At 33.7% G+C, this 23,943-nt stretch overlaps 1 long non-coding RNA gene across 3 annotated transcripts in view; it reads right to left on the reverse strand.

The window, feature by feature from the left end:
- Window positions 1–23,943, reverse strand: part of LOC125650123 (uncharacterized) — a 55,014-nt gene that overhangs the window by 4,769 nt on the left and 26,302 nt on the right. For 2 of the 3 annotated variants that reach the window (XR_007360894.2, XR_007360895.2), the window contains exon 2: window positions 18,922–23,648. This is a non-coding gene — a long non-coding RNA (uncharacterized LOC125650123). Of the gene's footprint in view, window positions 1–4,739; window positions 5,425–5,559; window positions 23,649–23,943 lie in introns of all 3 variants that reach the window. The other variant, XR_008803046.1, reaches the window with a different exon arrangement.

The following is a 23,943-nucleotide window of genomic DNA, read 5'->3' on the forward strand; positions in this document are numbered from 1 at the left end:
TCATCATCAGCTCGTATATTCATGTAAGAACAAACATAGGAGGCGTGATAGACCTTTTGAAATTGTTTTCAGGAATATATAAATATTTTGTGAATTCAAAATTCGTTTAATGAGTAGAAACTTAGTTCAGTGACCCACTAATTTATTAAAGAAGAAAAAAATCATTTAAAACAGACCCAATGCATTCCCAAGAGTCTTGAACTAATTTTGATCGATCATTGTTGCTGATTATTTTAAAAACACGAGAACTTAATTGCTACCAGCATACAATACCTTGATATTGTCCATTTTGACAAATGATAGAAGGGCTGTGTCGGATATGTTAAAACCTTTTCAATATGCCAATAAATCTATATAGAATCAGATTCTCAGTCAATAAATCTATATAGAATCAGATTTTCAGTCAATAAATCTATATATAATCAAATTTTCAGTGATTAGCCAAAAAAATCAAAACTTATCGTGCATAGCTGCATGTTATTCGAGCTTTTCTGATCAAATGACATATCTCAATATTCAAAACAGGAAAATTATACAATTTGAAGTTCTATTGTTGTTACAATCTTATATAAAGAATTCGCAAATAGTTTGGCTTTTTTTTCAAATTTAATTTCCCAATAAATCCAGACCAAAAATTATTTAACACTGAATGTTTCTTTAGAAAATAAAATATTTCTGATCAGATACGTACAACACTTACAACTATATTCATTTCACAATCTGGGTTTCATGAATAATGAAATATTCAATTCAAATAATCAATTTTACGATTTGTCACAGGTTTCAAACAAGATCAGGAAACCCTCAAAGCAACGGAGACCAATAAAATGTTAAAGGTGGCGCCCGTGTATATTGATTGTACGATATATATATATATATATATATATAGAGAGAGAGAGAGAGAGAGAGAGAGAGAGAGAGAGAGAGAGAGAGGGGGGGGGGAGTCGTTGTGGCCGAGTGGACTTACGCACTGGTTTGACAGTCTTGCTAGGCGGTGGGTGCCGCAGGTCGCTGGTTCGACCCCGGGCTGGGGCGAAAATTTTCAGTACCTAGTTGTGATTATTTAGTGCTTTATATATATATATATATATATATATATATATATATATATATATATATATATATGGGGGGGTCTCATCTATACAAACCCATGCGTTCTTACTGGTGGCGTTGATGATTATGATTAAAACATAAATGCAAACTGCAATGTCTAAATCGAAAGAGAGATTGATTAAAGTACTGTAGTTTACTCTTATGTCTGAAAAATATACACCCTGAAAATGTTCATTAGTACAAATTACTCGTTGTCATTGTGTTAATGTCCTTAATGAATCGAGAATTCCGAGATTACTCATTAAGGTACTGGATTTCATATAAAAACTAGGTGTTACAAAAAGTCCTTGAGTATACACACTATGTATTTTACGGAGATGTATATATATTTATGGTAGATTTGATGGGCGAATCAGTGAAGATAGTCTCCATGTGTCCTTGGACACTACATTCTAAGACATCAACAGTGACACTGTGACATCTTGTATTTCTAGAATCACACAACCAATGTAATCACACTCTCATAATATGGCTGATCCAAAATGTGCATCTTTTCCAACCAAGAATCCCCCATAACCACCACCCCCTCTAGATTCGTCAAGAGAACTTATAAGATTAACTTAACTACAAAATCTCCATTTCAAACATTCTTGAACTAGTCGAGTGAGTGGCCATGACAAAAGTCATGTCATTAACCTAAAAACGTGGTTAATTAACGGATAAAATCAATATTCCGATTCTAAATTAATGACCTATTATATACATTTTGAAAATTCTAATTTTGATTTTGGCAGTATACCCCCACATACATCTAATTGTTACTTCTAATTCTTACATTCATCAATAAGTTCATGTACTTAGTAGTTGAAACAGTCATCATGACACAACATATTTCAGCTTGTTAAAATTATTGTAGTAATATAATCTTTGTAAATCAAGGATTTAAATATCAATAACAAGATACGACCGGTGTTTAGGACAAATCTATAGAGTATAAATTCATGAATTCATGATCGCATTCCTGTATATTTTGTTCTGCCTTGATGTAAGTGGGGTAAGGTTTCATAATGCGATGTATTTACACCATTCACCAAGTCTTTTTATACCTTTCAGGTCACTTGCTACAAAACAAACTCTTTTTCAAAATTGATAAAAACGGATACTATAGATTTATGTTTATAAAAGTAAAATAAAATTCAAATTTTGACCACGATTTCTAAAAACCATGTCCAATTCAGAGTGAAAATTTTGTATAGTTATATAGAGAGGAGCACTAAATCACAATTTTTAAACATCTTAGAAAATATACAAATTCCTAATATTTCACGAATTTAATAGTGTACTAATTGCAGCTAGAATTCACTAAAACATATACATGTATACCACTCCACAAATCCAATTCATTGTTTGTAGCAAGTTTATATATATATATATATAGATATATATAAACAACTTTAAACACTTTGTAGAAATATTTCGATCGTGTTACCGGTCTTCTCTCTCATAGCCCCAACGTAACGCAAGACTCTCTCTCTCTCTCTCTCTCTCTCTCTCTATATATATATATATATATATATACATGTATTTATGACTATTATTTATCTAATAGGATCACTACACCCATGTATGCACTCTATTTTCTTCCTTTTATTTCACAAGATCTATCAAAAAATCAATGAAACTAAATATCACATGTCAAGTATATGTACCATGAGAGTAAAATTGATATATCATTTTTCGTGGATTTTTTGTTCAGCAAATTGAAAAACGATAATGAATGGGTGTTGTTGCTGGACAATTGCGTCTTTGCGGACACTGCGAGATAACCTGATCTAATTAAGATTAGACATGCGTGATGTGCGAAGGCAACTGGAGTAGAGAATCTAGATTTCAAAGTAGAAAGAGGAGTGAATGCAAAGAAATATCCCCGTGAATTTTAATCAAACTTGATCTTTTACCATTATTCTGGAAATTTGTTGAATCGCAGAACTTCGTAAAGTATTTATTCAGTGATGATTTTCGATTTCCATTCTCTCTCTAATTCTGATCGGAGAAGCTATGTAAACCTCGACAACAATGCCTTGACGGATCAATGGAGTAAGGCACCTATATGTGTGTATGTAAAACTTATACGGTACCAATTTTGATGCACCAGATGCGCATTTCGACAAATAATGTCTCTTCAGTGATGCTCAACCGAAATGTTTGAAATCCGAAATAACAATGAAGTTTTAGAGCTGTGTATAACAATAAACGTAAAATAAAACGAAATAGCACGCGCCACAATTCTCTTCATACAGCGAATTGATTGATTGTTTGTTTGTTTTACGTCTCGTCGAGAATGTTTCACTCATATTGAGACGTCACCAGCGGTAGGCACCACAAATTTAGACCTCTGCTTAACGCTTAAAGCCGTAGAAGAGAGGGTTCTTTAGCGTGCCAACGCCTGTCGCGACACGGGATCCGAAAGACCCGTGATTCTCACTTCCAAATGACGAGCGTTTGGCAAAGGAGCAACCACTATCTATTTTAACGTCTAAGGTTTTACTCGACCATAACACGAGTGGGGCCTCCCGGTGATGAAGCGAACACTGAACTACCGTGACCAGTCCGACTCGTATAGTGGGAAAAGTATCTTTAGGACATTCCAGTATTTTTTTTTTTTTTTTTTTAAATAAGTCAACATTTTTTTTTAACGTGAATCTGAAATAACAATTATTTTCATTAATATCAATTATCAAACTTAGATTCTAAAAATTGCAAATAATGGGATTTTTAATGTGTTCATAAGCTTAAGCCTCAGGATATACAAGAATATGTGAATGAACAATAAAACAATGGGACTTTACATTAGAATCAATTCATCTTAATCGATTTGTTTGTCAATTTTCTTATGACAGAAACATTAGCATTACACAATGGGACTCTTTCGCGATGAAATCATTCCTCCGCCGAACTTTACAGACACCGTACAACATCTCTCACCTGAATCTATTGTTTACACTTCACATAGTTTGAATCAGTTTTGTTCGTCTGCGACCAGGGCCATGAAAAACAGCAACCACATGGTCACACTTTGCCAATCAGATTAACATATCAAATTGGAGGGTTTATTATTGCCTTAGAATAGACGGGCTGCAATTGAAATCCCATAATTGTTTGGGATCTAATCATCTTTATCGGTGTTTATATTCTAAAAAGCTGAAATAATCTGTCAAATACGAAATTCATCCATGACAACAATCTTTTCAATAAAAACATATTCTTAAACAGTGGTGTATTCTTTTTATCATCCTAATGAAATAATGAGAACAACCTTCATATTGTCCTATCTCCCTGACACCTGCTTATTTTCGCATGGTGACAGGATATGGAGTTGTAGATAATCACACGAGTGTAAACAAAAGTTTCAGAAAACAAAGAGTTGTTTCCTATAGTCCTATCTTTTGATCATGGCTAACAGGAAACAAGCGTAAAACAAAATGGCAGCAAGTCATACATGTAATACACCCACCCATCCCCAACAAACCCTTTCTCAAAAAGATGTGAACGTTTTTCCAACCCAGAACATTTTAATGAGCCTGCCTTTCTCTTATAAAGAAACCCTACATCTGTCCATATTTCTACACAATACATTGATATTTTTGGCCAAAGTTTCGTCTTTTATATATTTCTGTAAAGCCAACCTGGGATTTTAGAATTGATAGAGTCCCTCGTCAGACAGAGCCAATCATCAGACAGATCGTCAAACAGAGTCCCTCGTCAGACAGATCGTCAGATAGTCTCTCGTCACAAAGATCGTCAAACATAGTCCCTCGTCAGACAGTCTCTCGTCACACAAATTGTTAAACATAGCCCCTCGTCAGACAGTCCCTCGTCAGACAGATCGTCAGATAGTCTCTCGTCGAACAGATCGTAAAAGCATAGTCCCTCGTCAGAGAGAGTCTCTCGTCAGACAGATCGTCAGAGTCCCTCTTAAGAAAAGAGTCCCTGAGAATTTCTCTTTAAATAATTTCGATTTGCGATGATAGACGGTGCTGAAGTGAACTGAATGGCGCAATTTAATTTTTTTTTTCCACAAAGAAACTTTGATCTGAATACTGAAAGCAGGTACTAGATACGGTAAAAGCTATAATGATCAATTTCATCAACATGGCTATTCTTGAATCGGTTACCATTGTAGAAACCAATGTTAGTAGTTGTTAGGCTGATAATTACACAACATGTACATGTCAATTGGTCGATAGCATTATCTGCAGAGAAGGACCTACCTTGTTACCTGAGGTTGTTGAACCTGTTCACATCTGGTTTACATAATGTGCCAAGTCACACGCTAACGTATCATAACACTTTCATGTTTATAAAACCACGCTAACGTATCATAACACTTTTATGTTTATAAAACCACGCTAACGTATCATAACACTTTTATGTTTATAAAACCACGCTAACGTATCATAACACTTTCATGTTTATAAAACCACACACTGCTTTAGTTCACTGTACTAATCATTATTTCACTGTACTAATCATTATTTCACTGTACTAATCATTATAAAGTATGTACTTACGGGGGTATCTGTGTGTCTGTGTGTGTTGAATAATACTATCTCTGTGTGTGTATGTGTGTGCGTTTGTGTGTGTGTGTGTGTGCAATAATATTATCTCTCTGTGTTAAATAATTATTCCACCGTGAAACAGATTGGCTATCTTTTGAATCAAGTTTCCAGAATTCAAAATTGGTATTTTAATTGATTTTATCCTTGTAATAAATTATTGTAATATATTTCAGACCTACATCTGAGACAAGAGAAAAATATAAGCAGTAATGATCCTCCCGGTCGTCATTAGGCCCTGACACTGAGTGAAATTATCACTAGCTTCCCTAGTTTCTGATGAAGTTTATTTAAATAAATCGATGGAATTAAATCCACTTTTGTGTGTCCTATAATCCTCATCAGGTATAAACATATCGGAAAACAGCCCACGAAACCACAAAATCTTTTGTCCGGTCCTACATAAAGGATGTGGTTTCTGTAAATTATTCAAGGTCTACAGATTCTATCTAATAATTTTGTTCAGCATTAAATATTGTGATGAGACAAATAATTTTCATTATGCAACCAACATGACACATAATCAGCATTAGGCTGCAGTCATTGTCTATATTAACCCGCTTCATTTATTTACAATATCACTTTTCTCTAGATTGTTCTTATTTTGAAGACGTTTATATATATATATATATATCCAATAATAAAAGTCAAGAAACACAAAACTCGAGTTTTGTGTTTCTTGACTTTTATTATTGGATGTATTTACTGTATCAAATACTGAATTCTTTTTACAAACTTTATATATATATATATATATATATATATATATATATATATATATATATGGAAAATTTAGTTATTTGCTGGAATCACATTCAAACTTGGTCATGGGAAGGAGAATTTTCTCAACCACTTCTGCCATTTTTCTATTGTTAGTGAACTTCTTTTACGAAGTTATACCAATTGGCTTATTAAACAAATTAAACATTAAACTCAACGAAGCTAAAAAATAAATATTCAGACCGCCATCTCATTAAATGAAGGAATTATGTATATAGCGGCTTTAATTGCCCCTAAAAATTTACAATCCTACTTCTGAATCAGAATTAATCATAAGTCTGCTTCGTGCAAAAACTCTGATGCAATTTCGTTATTATTCTAAATTTGACTAAAATTATCTAGATTGAGAATCATCACATCAAAACGGTACATTTTCCCGCCGAGCGCGTGTGTGTGTTGTAACATTTTTCTTCCAACATTAAGTACTTTCTATGCCATATAACAGGGATATTTCATTTGCCTAAAGTTCAGTTCTATATTTTCTGAAAGAGAAATGTTCTAAAGATAAGTATTTTAACTGAGTAAAGTTAAGATACTGTCTTTTGTAATATCATGTACTCCAGTGAAGGATGGGTTAGGATTTTTAGTTTTTCAGTTTTATGGAGCCTAGGAAGACTTATCATATATAGTTCTTTATAATTGTTTCAAATTTACTCCACCTTTCGCTCTCTTTCAATTAAGATACGATACCTAAATATTCATACATGGTCCATCAAAAATTAACGATCTTATGTGAAATATATTCAAGCTCCATTTCTCGCTTGACAAATCCATTATAATGTGTTCAACCAATTTTGCGCCACATAAATAGGGTGAATTGTCTGGGGGGTTGGGGGGGGGTGTCCAGAAACCCCACATACTTTTTTTCCAATACAAGATCTACTTTCCAACTTTGGTGAAAAGATACACGCGTGTACTAAAATTCTAAATATTGTTAATTAAGACGCCGTTATAAACAAGCCATTAAAAAAATCTACGTTTTACCAAAATATTTTAATTGTGGTAAAAAGTAAAAAGTGGAACTGTTTTAAATGGAATATTGCTTCTAACCATAAAGTTGCATCTTAGAATCAGAATCATTTTGTCTCCAAAAAAATTCATGCATTTTTTTTAAAAAAATTTTTTTGAGAGTCATTTTAAGGATAAAATTGTGTTTCTAACTGTAGAAGACTATTCTAGAAGTCTAAACATTGTGGTGGAACGAATGAACATACGTGCACATGCCAACTCAGTACCAGTTATATATACTCTAATAATAGGAATGATTTTAACAATGAATGATTGATCGATAACGTTTAGGTTTACGATGTATATTTCAGTCATATTCTGGCGGCGAATGGTGAAAAGTTGGAGGTCGGGTTGGGGGGTGTTTAGAGTCTCTATGGTGGAAACAGGTCAATGTTTTGATGTCTTTTAAATCATCATGGACTACAAATTTGGTGGGTCTGAAGTTTGTCTACTTCTTCGTTACTCTGAAATAACTTACAATAGATTCACTTTTCCGCTTCCTCTGACGTCACAATTCGTCATGTACGACTTAGTATTTTGATAGTGCTCGCAATAAATGGACCATTTCAGGGTTTCTGCGTTCGCAATAGATTGACTTTCTCAGTGTTTCTGCGTTCGCAATAGATTGACTTTTTCAGTGTTTCTGCGTTCGCAATAGATTGACTTTTTCAGTGTTTCTGTCTTCGCAATAGATTGACTTTCAGTGTTAATCGGAATAGGTTGAGTTTTTCGGTGTCTCAATGTTCGCGATAGGTTGACCTTTCCCATGTCTCTGTGATTGCAATAGGTCCACTACTTCGATGTCTCTCTAGATTTGTTATCGCAATAGGTCCACTACTTCGGTGTCTCTCTATATTTGTTATCGCAATAGGTCCACTACTTCGGTGTCTCTCTAGATTTGCTATCGCAATAGGTCCACTACTTCGGTGTCTCTCTAGATTTGTTATCACAATAGGTCCACTACTTCGGTGTCTCTCTAGATTTGTTATCGCAATAGGTCCACTACTTCGGTGTCTCTCTAGATTTGTTATCGCAATAGGTCCATTACTTCGGTGTCTCTCTAGATTTGTTATTGCAATAGGTCCACTACTTCATGATCGCAATAGGTCCACTTCTGGTGTCTTTGAGGCGATAGTCGGTCTGCTTTGTCAACATATTTGGTGATTCTAACGTTACAATGAGTATACTTCTTCTGTTTCGATACATTTTTTAGGGTATGTTTACCGAACCTCAAACTGATTATAAACTATTTTAGTTTTACAGAGTAAATTTTACTTTATGCAGTGAAATAAATATCTTTTGTCGTGTGATGGAATTTTTCATCAATTGTCATCGTCAGGTTTTCTATGAAAATGACTGGCTATGATCTCAATATATTCCTACATGAAATGTATTAAGTATGTCTGTTAACTAAAGAACTGAAGATGGGTATGTATTGAAAATTAAAACAAAACAGTATATACAAATTAAAGCCAGTTGTGTGTTCTAGGAAGAAAGAAAGTACACTTATATTTTGGATTTGGGGAATTGCAATGATGACCCTCCCCCTCGAACAAAACAATTGATGGGTGCATAATTTAGCAGGCATGTTTACGAAACTTAGAATCGTCTAACGAAAGATCCTATGAATCATCTTATAAATATTCTAGGATGGTCCTAAGAAACAATTAAGCATGTTAATCAGAGCTGATCTAGGGTTGTTCTAGCATAAGACGAATATGTGACTGTCAAAATGATCATATAAAGTAAAATAAAAGAACTTTGAAAGCCTATCGCACTGAATAAAAACCTTGAACACTTTGTACAATGTATATAAATATCGTTTGATAAATTAAGATCCTCTTTTTTTAAGTTTATGATAATAGAATTTAACTTGAATGAGAAGGGTGAGAAAAATCGATAAGGTTGTGTCATTTTGATACTATGTTTAGGAATGAAAAGTACGACGGCGTGAAGCGCTGCAGTTCATAAGCTCATGTATTTACAAAACTGAAGTTCAGTCTTTATGTTTACATTCTACTTCCAGCCGTTGACGTACTACATTTATTTAGATTCATACCCGCGTTGTTCACAACTGCATTGCATTCATGAGGAAATGGCTATCAGTATACAATTCGATTGATTGATTGCATCTTGTTTAACGTCTCTCTCGAGAATTTTCCACTCCCATGGAGACGTCACCAAGACCGGTGAATGGCTTCAAATATAGGCCTTTGCTCGGCGCTTACGGCCATTGAGCAGTGAGGGTTCTTTAACGTGCCACACCTACTGTGACACGGGACATCCGTTTTTAAGGTCATCTCCAAGGACCCTTGACATTCACACCTGATGCCGAGCGTTTGGCGATGGAACTGTCACTACCTGTTTTAACGACTTAGGTTTGTCGCGGCCGGAATTCGAACCCCAGCCCTCCGCATGCGGGGCGAACGCTCTAACCTCTAAACCAGAAGAGTATTAGAAATATAAATACATAAAAGATGTTCATCAACATTTGGGGACTTTAACCTAATGTGTGCCCCATCAATACACCCAATAATATTGGACATATTTGTTAAATTCAGTCATCTTTTAGTCAAGTCATTCGACTCCACAGATATGATAATTTGTTGTATTGGCCACATCTAGAAGATATGATATATGTATTTTATTATTTTGCAAACACTAGGACATGAAAAGACACAGGGAATGCACGAGAACTTTTGTTCTACTTCTACCGTTTGTTTCATGCTTATTTTCATAACTATATATATCTTCGTGTCTCTTTTTTCTATACATTTTATCTTATACACATAACATATGTATGTACATGTGTTTGATTCATTGTGACATTGATGTTGGGAGAGGGCTAAAACAGGCTATGTCTGCTGCCCGATCCCATTCACTTATCTGTGAATGAAATATTGTTTAAATAAAAAGATGCGTGAGACCTCATATTTGGGTGTTAGTTTCGCACTATGGGCCCGTTCAACGTTCTTGAAAAATGGAAATACCCTATATTTGAAGTGATGTTACATATGTAAACATGTATAAAATTATTTAAGGATACAAATCAAGTGTAGCTGAGTGCTTAATGAATAAGTTGATATGCAACATGATTCCTGGCATATAGATGGGTGTTTAATAAGTTATTTGACTGTTAAACTAACTCTCTATCACTATTAATGTTGTATTACTTACCATTTAGGTATAAAAAATCCCAAAATGAAAACAGGCACTACATTTTCCGTTCAAATGAAGATTTCCATGGCACAATATTCTATCTCATGGAATTGAAGATTTCCTATAGTCTGCTTTATCTAGTTACTGATACATCGTATCTCTACATACCTACTTGCATTTCGTTAATTCAAAAAACAAATTATAGGAACTCTTCAATTTTGGGAGATAAAATATTGTGCCATTGAAGTCTTCATTTGAAGGGAAAATTAGTGATGGTTTATTTTATGGAATTTACATATTTAGACGGTAAGTAATACAGCATTAATAGTGATAGAGAGTTAGTTTAACAGTCAAATCACTTAATTGAAGCGAACAGCAGTGTCACGTACGTGCACATTAATTGGTAGAACTGGCTGAAGCTGAAAGTAAATTTCCAGACATGAATTATGAAGGACTGCTCCGAGATTCGGTGAAGGCGTCAGTCCAAATATTCAGCCAAGCCGAATCTCAACCGAGATTATAGCTGAGAGGGAAGGTGGATGGCCTCATATGAAAGGTTGATTTTTAAGAAGGACAGACTAAATTCCCTCGTACGGTACTGTGATGGTGTGGGGGTGGTGCGGATTAGCCCAAATGGGAGAAAATCAAAGCGAGAAAGGGGCACCTGCTCAGAGCATGTTTTGTGCACCAGCACCAGTATGTATATATTACATGTAATTTAGGGTCATTATCTATTACCTAAACCAATATGAAATACAAGTATTAACATAAAAGGGAAATATGATTTTTCATTAGTCTGTCATAATCTGACTTTGGTTTATACCCCCTACCCACATGTTTCAGAACCAAGAAAACTGTCCCCCGTCACCTTATTTTAAAACTGTTCAGATAGTTTGTACAAAAAAGGATAGGGTGATCATAAAGATAACCAAGAGGGTCATCAACGTCCACAGAGCACTCTATCACACCTGATACGGGGATTTCCTACAGCTAGTTATTGAAAGCAACATGGACGAACCCTAACATATTTTCCTTATATCAACTTAGGCTTAGTAGCTATAATAAAATTAAGACAATTCTTAGGAATTTTTCTATGATACTTTGGAAAAAGGCACTTAGAGCTGATGAAAGGTGAAGATAACAAACAGTGATCAATCTCATAACTCCTAATATTCTCCTATGAGTCCTTAACATGTCTTGATTAAGACGCTTTTTAGTCCTAAGAGAGCTTCAAAATCATGTCTGCGGGTTTCTAGCTTTAAAGTAGCAAGAAAAGTATAGATCCACCCGTAAAACTAGCTGATCCCATTGTCACTTTGCATTCGAGCAACAAATTTAGCATGAGGGGTAAGAGACGTGACCCATACCTAAAAATAGATTTCAAAGGAGTCTGAAACACTCGATATCAATGTTAACTCCTAACTGCTTAGTAGTTTGTTGAATGTTAGAGATAATGTTGATAATATATAATAATATATACTGTGTTGTAATACGCAAGATCGCGACTACTTTTTCCGTCTTGGTTTTAAATTTTACTTTCCCCTTTCAAAGTCTCGCGAGACCCAGAGTATGCGAGAATTTGGGCATGTTGGTAAATAATACCAGTTTTGCAACTTTTGTCGTGATCGATTCACCTGATTTTAACAATGGTGCACTATCATTGCATTGCAGTAGGCTGTAGTAATGATTCAAGAAAGAAACCTAATATGCAGAAATATCCACAAATGATAGATTTTAATGGAAATTATGTGGATTTCTTCCCACTGCTGTCCAGGAAATTCCCAAAGCTGAGAAGAGCTTGCGTCAAAACATAGAGCTTCACGAGCCAAATTCAGTTCATTTTTCCTGTATCCAGACGTTTCACACACCATTCATTTAAAAATGCTTTTAATTGTGGAAAGCACGGGTTAAATCGTCTTCCGATGCCGTGTTTGAATAAACAAAAAAATGCCCAAGATAGACACGCTTTTCCGGACTTCTTTACAAGAGAGTTCCGCTAACTCGGTATTTACGATCTTGTGTAATACTATAGTAGTTTGTTGAATGTTAGAGATAATGCTGATAATATATCATAATATATATTGTGTTGTAATCACTATATAGTAGTGTAGATTAATTTAAACAATATTTTATTATGTATGAAACATAAATGGATTAGACAGCAGGTTTGCAGCCTATATGAGCCTTCTCCAATAAGGTACAAGGTGATTACATGTATGTATAATGATGAGCATGAGTATATATACAATGTGTATGATAAATATTGACAATATAAAAATCAATACATAATTCAAAAGGATGAAGATAGAATACATGTATCATGTATCACATAGCATGTCATGATAACATGGGAAATGTGTATTGTAGATGTATAGTAAACAAACAAAAACAGAAAAAATGCCAAAAATAAGGTAGATGGTTAATAGAAAATAAGAAGAACTTTGATAACAAGTAAACATAAAGAAAAAAAAAGGGGGGGGGGGTATCGGTTCAAGGCTAAATACATAATACACATACTAGTCAGAGAATAGATAAATGCATTACAAATACATATTTTAAATGCATTAATAAAGTCTTTTGCTTTGAAAGATGTAATTTTGAACAAATTTGAAGATCTTTGCATTATCGTTGAAATTAAGAGTTTCATTTCCACAGAGTAATAATTCTAAGGATATAGGAACATGCAGCTGCATTGCATTTATAGATTCAAATAAATTAAGTCTTAGTTCTGAGAACTGGACACATTCAAAGAAGAAATGAAATGAAGTGGGAGATTTAAGGATGGTATAGGATTATATTTGAAAATTTTAATCTAAAAAAGCTATACCGGTTTTGTTCCATGATGGGAACTGCAATGCCCCTTTGAGGGTAGGGAAAAAACATCTAAGGTACAACCCCACCCCTCTCCCTTCAGAAAATGTTCTAGATGCAGAGGAACTAGAAGATCACTAGTTAAGGTCATTTCTGTCTTTATCTCTGAGTGTTGAAAATTGAAAGTTAAAAAATAAAATTTCATCCACAGGTTGAGTTTTACTGGGGCGGGTGGGGGTAGAGCTGGAAGAAGGGGAGGGGGGGGTCAGCAAACTTGCTCATAGCTGTCTGCGTCATAACCTGAGGTCAATGGTTACAAAACGACCATTAATTAATGGTTAATTTTATGTAAATATATAGGAAGCTCTGAAAGCTTAGAAATTATGTTTTGAACAGCTTATAAAATAATATTGTCACCGCACACCCCCAGGGAACAGAACACTGCCTGCCAAGATCATATTACGATATACTTCAAACGAGTCTGATCTCATTGTATTAATATCAATTATCTTATTTTCTCAAACTTCCCTGTGCTTGCGTGTGTTGCAACTAGTGATATATAACTACAACAATGTGTACATGATATACATATCGATTTAGCCTCTTAATTTGGTGTGTTATATACATACATGTACAATAAAATATCTGTATCTCGAATATGGTTTATCTCGAATACCCCGCTTGAGTCGAAGTCGTTTTCCCTATATAAATGTATTTACAATCTTTAATTCATGAATTTATTACGTCTTAAAAAGTTTCTTTATCATTGTTCATAATTATCAATCACAAATTTTCTTCTAAAACATATCAAATATACATCGCGATTACAAACTCGATTGATTTAAGTTATAAATGGTAAGTCCAGGATTTTTTTTCCAGTCATAAATCCTATAATGATTAGAATTGCACAAAATGCATGACGCACAGAAATTATTTTTCTTGACATCTATTTTTGTGTATAAAACAATATCTTATAAACTAGTAATTAATTAATAAATTACACTGTGTAGTCGAAATTAAGAGATGAGGAATCTCAAATTTATATGTCAAGCAAAGTGAAGGGCATATTATCATGACTTGGTTTGGCAAAAGAACAAAGCAAAAGTGGCTCTCTCGATATCCTCTTATCAAGTGTACGAACATCCGACTTCAAATTTACACAATATAAATATACAAAGCACAATATACATAAATAAACTTATGAAAATTTTCTATCCTTATAAAATGTTGTAACTTTCGTGAAATTAACAAAGACTTTTGATAAGGAAGTACGTTATTACGTTCAATTATGGAATTAGACTTGCCTGAATTTCTCTATTTTCTTTATATTCAAAATATGAAATTGAATAAAAAAAACAATGATTTTTTTTACTCTAGTTTTCTGACCGATATTCCTTTCAGACCTCTGCTACAGCAATACTGTGTAATTTATAAATATTTCATTCTCACATCAACATTAGGCCAGATCAATACACAATAATAAAATGCCGATAACAAAAACATCACATACTATCAGTGGGGAAATGAAGATTTCTTTTTAAAATAATAAATATTTCAAAAATACCATATTCATCATTAAGAACAAAGTAAAATTGAATGTAACCCATTCAAATGATTAATACAGTGTGTAACAGGTGCCCGTACTAATGTGTTATAGTAACTACCACGCCCTAGCTATTCACTTCTACTATGACACAAAGCTTAACATCTGACGGTCGTGAGTAAGTTAGTGTACGGAAATCCCCAGCAGTGATCACCGATCAAAATCGACAGTTAGGACCTACACACGTTTAATCAAATGCTTTACAAATTAGTCACTTCTAATTAGTCTCCACATCGATGGGTAGATGCAGAAGCAGGTTACAGTCCGGGAAATCCGCGTCCCCGCCCCATTACTAGGCATTAACGATTTGACGCAGACTGTAATAGGCCTATATAACACATTCAACTGTTGTTCCTTGTTCACTATTGATTGATTTCCGTCTCGTTCTTAACAAGAAATTAATACATTTAGCACCCGGTTCTGTATGTACAAGCTTATATCAGAGTTCTGCGCAATCATTCAAAACACGTTGCCCCGCTCTAAGACAGACAAGCGACCCCTCATTATTCGACCTATAGTTAGAGAGATACATGACACGAGTTACGCCCCTTGAAACTACGTTAGAGTTATAAATAAAACATAAACACAGAACGTGCTGAAACCTGACTGACAATACACATGTTTAAATGACACAAAATCATGGATAATTGTTAAGTGCGGTCATTAAAAATTTCCTGGTGAGTTACTGAAGACAAAGAAAAGAAGTTTTACCTCTCATAGAACACAGTGCCATTGAAAGGAATATTGCACAAAATTTCGGTTTCAGTAAAAAAAAATCTTCAAATTTTGAAGAAGAAAAACTTTTCTTTGTTTCCAAATACGTTCTTTTTTCAGACAATAGTTACTTGATCTTATTTTCGCCATCTTTTTTCAGAGCTCCAGAGGTCGAGGGGAGGTGACTATGTAGTGGGATGACACACAATATTATTTTTAGATCCTTCACTTCTTGTATCTGACCGTCACAACATTTTTGCATCTGGAGAAAAATATTTACGTCATCCACTGCGAGACTTCGCGGGAACTTGGTATTATTAATATTTTTCAAATTCAACAGATACATCTCTTGCATTTTCCAAAACACTGATAACCACGTGAGGCGAGGCATGCACCATGGAACCGTATTCTTTATCTGACTGTGGGAGTCTGGACGATGAGGAATTGGATGAGGAATTACTGTCGGCAACAATCGAATCTTTTCAGACGGGGAAACTCACACCCCTTTTGAAAACCGAGCTCAAGTGTCGAATTCAGAAGAGGTGCTTTGAGGAGGGAAAGGATTTAACCCTGGACGATGAGCCAAAATCGGTACAAATCAAGCGCCCGGTAAGCCTTTTATCAACATATTCTGCTTGTTTGTATTTTTTTTTATCTGTTTGTTTGTTGTTGGTTTTTTTTTTTTTTCCTTTTCCTTATTCGTATAAATGAATAATTCAATTAATCAAGTTTTCTAAAAATGATAATCAACAATAATTTTATCCGTAATCCACTTTCCAAATTTGCATTTTATTCCAATAAGGGAGAGATATTTTCTGCCATTTCCCTCTCTGAATCACGCGGGTAGACTTTCACGGAGAGGTGTGCACTAAATTGCGCAGTTACATTCCCAGACATATGCTCAAATAGAATACATTGATTACACTTTAAGAATAGAAACACTTTATAGATAAGTTCTTAAAAATTAATTTCTCAAATGATTTTTATATAATTTAAAACATTTATTTGTAGGATAAGTACATCACAGTGATTCTTATTACACAATGATTACATATTCAAATAAATGAAAATGACTTGGTTGCTGAATATGAAAATTAATGTGATTATTCTTAAACAAAATGATTATAAAGTTGTTAAATTGTTCAATATCAATATATTTCAGAGCATTACTTGTGAGGTTAAAACGATGTAATGACACGACTCGTGAAGACGAGACTTTGTGTGAATAAATTTTTAAAATTCATACTGACTACATGTGTGTACTAATTCTTAATTCTCCATTCATCGTCCGTTTAATTTAATTTGTATTCTGATAAGCAAGTTTTAGTAAACTGTCGCATAGTATGCAAATTAATGATTACTAGTCACAATTAAATCACATTTTCATAATACTTAGAAAAAAATTCATACAAACAATATACTTTTCCCGCACATGTTGATAACATGTTACTTAAGTAAGTCGTATTTATTTAGTATAGGATTAATTATGGTTGATCTAAAACAGAAATATTTTATTTTTACTATTTTTATTTTATTTCATTGCATTTTTGTAGCCATTCATTTGATTTTTAATATTATGATTTTTTCCCCCAGTTACTGCCGTTTGAAGTCGAGAGGCAGGAGAGAAGAAGGGAGCAAAATCGCAGAGCCGCCAAGAAATTTCGACAGAAAAGACGACAAACATCGGGAGACTTAAATAAGGTTCAATTATATATTTTAACCGGTGTGGAAAATGCATCGAAAAAATTTCCATGTGTAATAGGGCTTTAAAAAATTAGTTACTTCCTTGTCTACCTAAAATAAACTTAGATTATAGCATTTTAATATCCATGTACATTTATGAATTATATACAGATAATGAAGATAAGGTTTGGTGTCATCTGATAAAACATCTAAATGTAGAGCAAAATTCATTTGCAAAAAATCAGGTTAAAAAGGTTACTTACATTCCAAAATAAGATATTTAGTTCCAAAATAATATTCCATATGACACAACATAACTGGAAATAGGAGAATAAATTTGATGTAGATTTCCTCAAACTGCACAAAAAAACCAAACAAACAAGAACGGCATTTTTCTACCGAAGAAGACAGTTACACAGACGAAATATATCCAGTGAAAATGTGATGACTAACAGACTCTCATCCGATGTACTGAATAACACTGCAGCATTGTTAGAAACACGGGATTGGCCTGACCACAAAACAAACAAAACTCATTCACCCCAATTAAACTGACCGAGATTTTATTGAATATTTTGTCATCTTTGCAAGATTTATATACAATGTTGATAATATGCATTTGAAAAATATCCTGATAATATTATAATAAATCATGTTTGTTTCTAACAAAATAATTTTTACAAACTGATAATTAAAAACGATATTAAAATGAAATAGACATTTTCCTATCTTCCCTTTTCTTTCTGTGCAACGATTGGTTCCTATATATATTTACATACAAATTATCGGAAGGATGTTGGTCCTGTCAACATCACGGGTTTACAGAATACAAGAAATGTCAAATACGTACTACAATTTAAATATTTTTTCAATAAAATATTACATTGAGTTTTAAATTTCTTGCAGTAAAAATTCTAGTCTATTAGACTAATTCTAAAATATTATTTTCAAGATTCTCATTGAGTTGGAGGAAAAGAATCGTCAGCTGAAAGAAGAGATTAAAAGACTATTGGCAGAAATGGACATGATACGAGCCCTGCTGTCCAGTCACATGTGTTCGTCAGAGGCCGAGGTCCACCCAGCTACGGGGTCACCTCTCCACCCCCGGGAATTCGATATACACTGACACTAGGACTGCTTATTGTTGTATATTGTGTTTAAGCTGTTAATGTTTTCCATCCCCGCGTGTAGACGCAGATAAACAGGTTAATTCAGAGCAAATTGATAACGAAAAACAGATTGTAAATAGTATATGAAATGAAACAAATTTTTTTTTTTAATTCTCATTGTTGAATTTGATTGCTTTAAAAATGATTACTGTAAATTTTCGTCATTATGTTAATTATATAATTTGTACGGGGAAAAAAGCAAAAATATCTACATCCAAGATTTAAGAGGGGAAAAAATAGTGCATTATTCATCTCGTTCAGGGACAGGTATCCTAAAAACTGAATAGAAAATCTGATAACTAGATGATACAATGGAGAACATTACCTCAGTCGATTTGCTCCTTTCCTGCACACAAGAAATATTCCATGACAGACATTTACCTTCACCCCAATCCTGAAAAGACAATGACTGTCTCTCATTAAATGGCCATTGAAAAAAAAAATGATCTCAATTTTATATGTGTTGCATATCATCAAATGATGTAAAATTATACTGCTTTAAAACTATATATCGTAGAGTAGAAATTTATTTCCTAAAATTGTTTTATATTAAAAAAAAAAGTTGAAACGAAATACAATGTATATTGAGATGATGGTTGCAGTTTGTTAACAATTGTACAGATTTATCGTAGAATGGAAATAAAGCTATGAAGTTGCTGATAAGATAAAATGCGACTGGTAAGCAAATCTTACATTGTTTCAAGTTTTATATAACGTTGTTGTATATTTTCGTTGATGAGATTTTTATCTGAGATAGTATTCCTCATGATTTCGATGTTTCATTTTGTTATGAGGAATGGTGGCGTTTTGTCAAGACAGGCAATATATCCTGTGCATTTTTTGAAGAAGACCATGTTATCTTCCTTATTTTTCTGATAACGCACAACGTTAGTATTGCTTTGTGTACAGAAATATACATATTTTGCTGTATTTGTAAATAAAATATTCTTTGCAAATAATCTTGTCCCGTTTGCCTGTGTACAATGGAGATTTCTCCGTGCATTAGACTCCCTAATAAGTAAATCGTCGTGCCTCATATTATTGTCATATTTAAACATCTATTACTGATCACATATACTGTTTTGGCTGCTTTCCAAATTCGATAGACTTTGACATACGTCTTGCCGACACTAGCTTGATCGGCTCAGGTCACACTAAAGGTCACTACAACACAGTCCCGGCGATTGTGACATCACACTGGGATAAGCCTTGTGCGCCGGAGTGAAGTTTGAAGTCCGTCATACACATCCAGAGGAGTTTGGTGTCAAAATTCGCTCCTTTTCCTCGGATAAAATTCACCTCCAGGATCGATAATTGCGTACCTGAACAGAGCTTCTGAATATGGAGTGACAATAACAAATAGTTGCCCAATGCAGACCGCCTGCTCTGTTTTTCCATGTTTCACAAGCTTCCGATGACGTTTCAGTCGCGGGGTTTACACACTCTACTTCACAACCACAGCCTGGTTACTTACAGGGCAGACTGTCGTCTGGTCATGGAGACCTTTACGTACCGATGTCATGCAAAGATCAGATAACATTAAATGTCTCCCAAGAAACGCCGACACAGCATCTGAACAGCTCGGACTTCCCCATTCATGGTGATTTTGCTCAAGAGGAAGAAAATATATAAGGATGTTACATGAATGAAATTAGTTCTCCCGGAAACAAAGTGAAAATATGAATATTCATATTTTGTGGAAGTTGACCTACACTTTTTTTGTTCGAAAAATCAATCAGTGAACTTCCCAATTCGATCCGCATCCCGATTCCGACTTGAACATACCTTGATGGATATTTATTTGCTATCATGAAAAGCTAGTTCGTACCATGGAAGCTGGAATAAGTTGAAACTTCATCTTTGTTATAGAAAAGTTTTTAGCATTGTTTGTGTGTTGTATTACTGAAGAATGAGAAAAAATACATTAGACCAAAAACAGAAAAAGCTTTATATTGGTGTGGAAGTTGAAAGAACTGTTGCATTTACCTTAAGTTTTTTAATGTGCGATAGAAATTCGATTAGATATATACATGATGACAGGAAATTGGGCATGACTTAAAATTATATGTTGTGATGATGTGACACCTTGTGTAATATTATTAATAATGTGGTGTTTCTCCCAAAAAGTGCAATGTATGTCATCCAAATTGTATCGATTTTACATCAGAGAGAGTAAAAAAATAAGGTGAAAAGATCCTATCTAAACGACAAACCACGGGGGAAAAAAACTACGCGGATAGGATTTTTAACGTGTGTTTTTGTTGTTCGAGTCATAAAAGCAATTACAGATGGTAAATTTATATTTTGCTATCAAAGGACTTCTTCAGATTCAATGGAATTACCATCTGCCGAGCAACGAGCGTGTTGGATAACACAGGTATTCAGTTTCAGAGATCCTGAACGATCTTTGTCTTTTTGATATTCAGGTAACAAAAAAAATTAAAATTAAAAAAATACTGCAATTCTAAATCAGCAAAAATCATTTACAGCGAATTTTATAATTATATTATTAAATAGTAACCTATATTTTGACAGAATTAGGGAAAATAAATACAAATCTTAAATCAAGTACACTGTATAACACTGGAAAACTTTTATCGTCAGGAATTTTATATAATATTTTAAAACTTTCTCACAAGAGTGGGAAATGAAAATATTCGCATTTTCTCAAATCTCAAAAATATAAAGTTTTATTTTTAAATCAAAGTGTGGTATTTTTATTCTAAAATTATTTTATCAATTAACGCCACTTCCGTCCTTTCACATGCACATTTATAATATTTCTTTAAAGCTTGTTCAATACGGTATAATATATTGAACCGTGAAGTACATAGCGTTATCGGCGTAAAATATGCAATCTCATTGAAAGGATTTTTTTTTTTAATTGCATAGAGCTATTTTCAAATTGACTTTCTTGTCAATGATTTAACCTGTGTTTTGGGTTTACAGCGAGAAAACAAAAATAGTGGTATGTTTTTAATGTTTAAAGAATTCGGTGGAAAAACAATATGCAGACACCCAAATGTACGAAGATTTTCTCAGAAGATGTAAATTACTATACTGCAAGAAATAATGTAATGATCGCGTTAAGTGGGATAATTAACTACCGGTGACGGAATATGCATTCAGTGCCAAATTGTCTGTTATTAGGTTCCATGTTACCTGCGAAAGCAACAATCACAGAGGCACCATAATTTGAAAGTCTTTTGTCTAAATAGCACTACTGTGCATAAATTTCAAACGAGATCAAGAGTAATTCGTATGTTGTATCCAGTATATTTGTTTTCAGTGCCATGCACTTTAAAATGTTACTTTTTCCTGATGGCAAGTAATCGTTACTTCAGTTCGAATTAATTTCTGTATGTTTTGTTTAACATCACACGATTTCCCAAACAATGGTTGAAGATTGGTATGTGAAGTGGACCGTGGAGTGAGCTATCACGTGTTCTTTTTTTTTTTTTTTTAAATCGATTCCTATCACGTGCTCTCTTTTTTTTAAAAAAAAAATCAATGCTTTTAAAACAAGGTGTTGGACTGATTTATGGATTTTAATAGATTGTTAAAGAGTGCAAAAGTACTGAGTATAACAAAGACGTTATCCGTTAGGTAAATATGTAAAGAACAGCTGTTGGCACGTCACATGAATGATACTGTGAAGAGACGAGGGACTCCGAACGAATGAAAACAAAAGAGGTTATAATTATTAATAATTCAGGGCATAGTATGGAATTGTGATAAGATACGGTACTGAGAGTGAATGCCATTTGGTTTTATTTGCAATATGTATATGATTTGTAATATTTTGTATTGTTGCAAATCACATTTTTGATAGATGGCCGGGGCAAATTCACCAGGCCTCAATATTACCATAAACTGAGAACAAACTTTAGTAATTTCAAATCCAACCAACTTTTGAAATAACTTTCACAAAATGAATTTTTAGTATAAGTTTGTATTTGATTTGTTTTATAAACCAGCAGTTTATTTTTAAACCTTCTATGTATGATAAATCATAAAAATTTTGACTTGAGTCTATTTTCATTTTTATGGTCTTGAGGTCGGTTATATTTTTTCTATTGTTATAATTTATTTTCTGTTTATATTTTTTCTGTTGTTATAATCTATACTCTGTTTACATTTTGCTTATTCATGTTTAATCTAATTTGTTCTTTGGAATAAAAAAGACCCATGTACACGAAATGATGTTCCTTGAATTTTTCACATTTTTTAAAATGACGAGAAATCGTACTTTCATGTGTTAAGAAGTATAAGTTATCGATGGGTCTATGGTTTAGACTAGATTCTCACTACATAAGTCTAGTTATAGTCGCAATTATATAATGTTCGGTCAAAATGTGTTGTAAAAAGCGTTGCATCAGCAATCAGAAAATGAGATTTTGTTTAATTCAGTCTGGAAATTTATGCAAATGATTTTATACTTCTGTGATTCCGTATGTTGATTTATGTCCGATAGAATGCATTAGTAATTGTGTCATTATTCAAACATGTGAAGTGAATTACGTGTTACGATATATAGTAAATTTTATCTGAAAACCGGAAGCCTTGAAAGATGAAACTGGCACTCTCTAAAGTACATGTTCCCTGAGTGACAGAAAACAAGGATCGTCGCACATGCTCACATCCGGTTTGGCTAGTAAATGAAAATTTCCTGTCTGGCTTTCGTAGTCATAGAGACATACTAGTGTCAAATTTTTTTGTAAAATAATGTCAATCATATAATATATATATATATATATATATCAGTCAAAAAGTTTTAAGAGCATAAAGGCAAAACAAGAGGTGCTATTTGATACTTGAAGAGTCGGGATTTGCTGGATATATAGGTTTTTGTTATATAGGACTATTTTTGATTAAATTAGTAATTTATACTATTTTCTGTCTTTCAGATTTTTAGATAATCGAGTTCCATTCAACAAATGGGACGTAATAAAAATGAATATTCCCCTATGCAGAGGATAGTTTTCTTGTTTTTTTATCGTAAATCTTACCTCTTGTGCCTTTGCCTGATTCTAACTTCTGTCCTTATAACACCTGAAAAGAAAATACCAACCATTACTGTTTTGTCCAATCAGAAATCGATATCGATAGACACCGGAAAGCAAAATTTTGAAGTTTAAAAAAGTACGATACGAAAGAAGGAGAAGTAACAAAGGATGAAATGGCCGTGTGATAAAATCTGGAATCAATTGTGTCAATGGTACGTTTCCACCAATCACTTTTTTGACGCGGTTTCGCACATGTCATGGTTAAGCGGTTTAATATTGATGACATGGGTTAAATAAATTGCCGTATACAGCTGATTTCAGCATTGCCTTGGCAATCAGAC

This window comes from Ostrea edulis, chromosome 5 (genome assembly GCF_947568905.1).
Source record: "Ostrea edulis chromosome 5, xbOstEdul1.1, whole genome shotgun sequence".
NCBI lineage: Eukaryota > Metazoa > Mollusca > Bivalvia > Ostreida > Ostreidae > Ostrea > Ostrea edulis.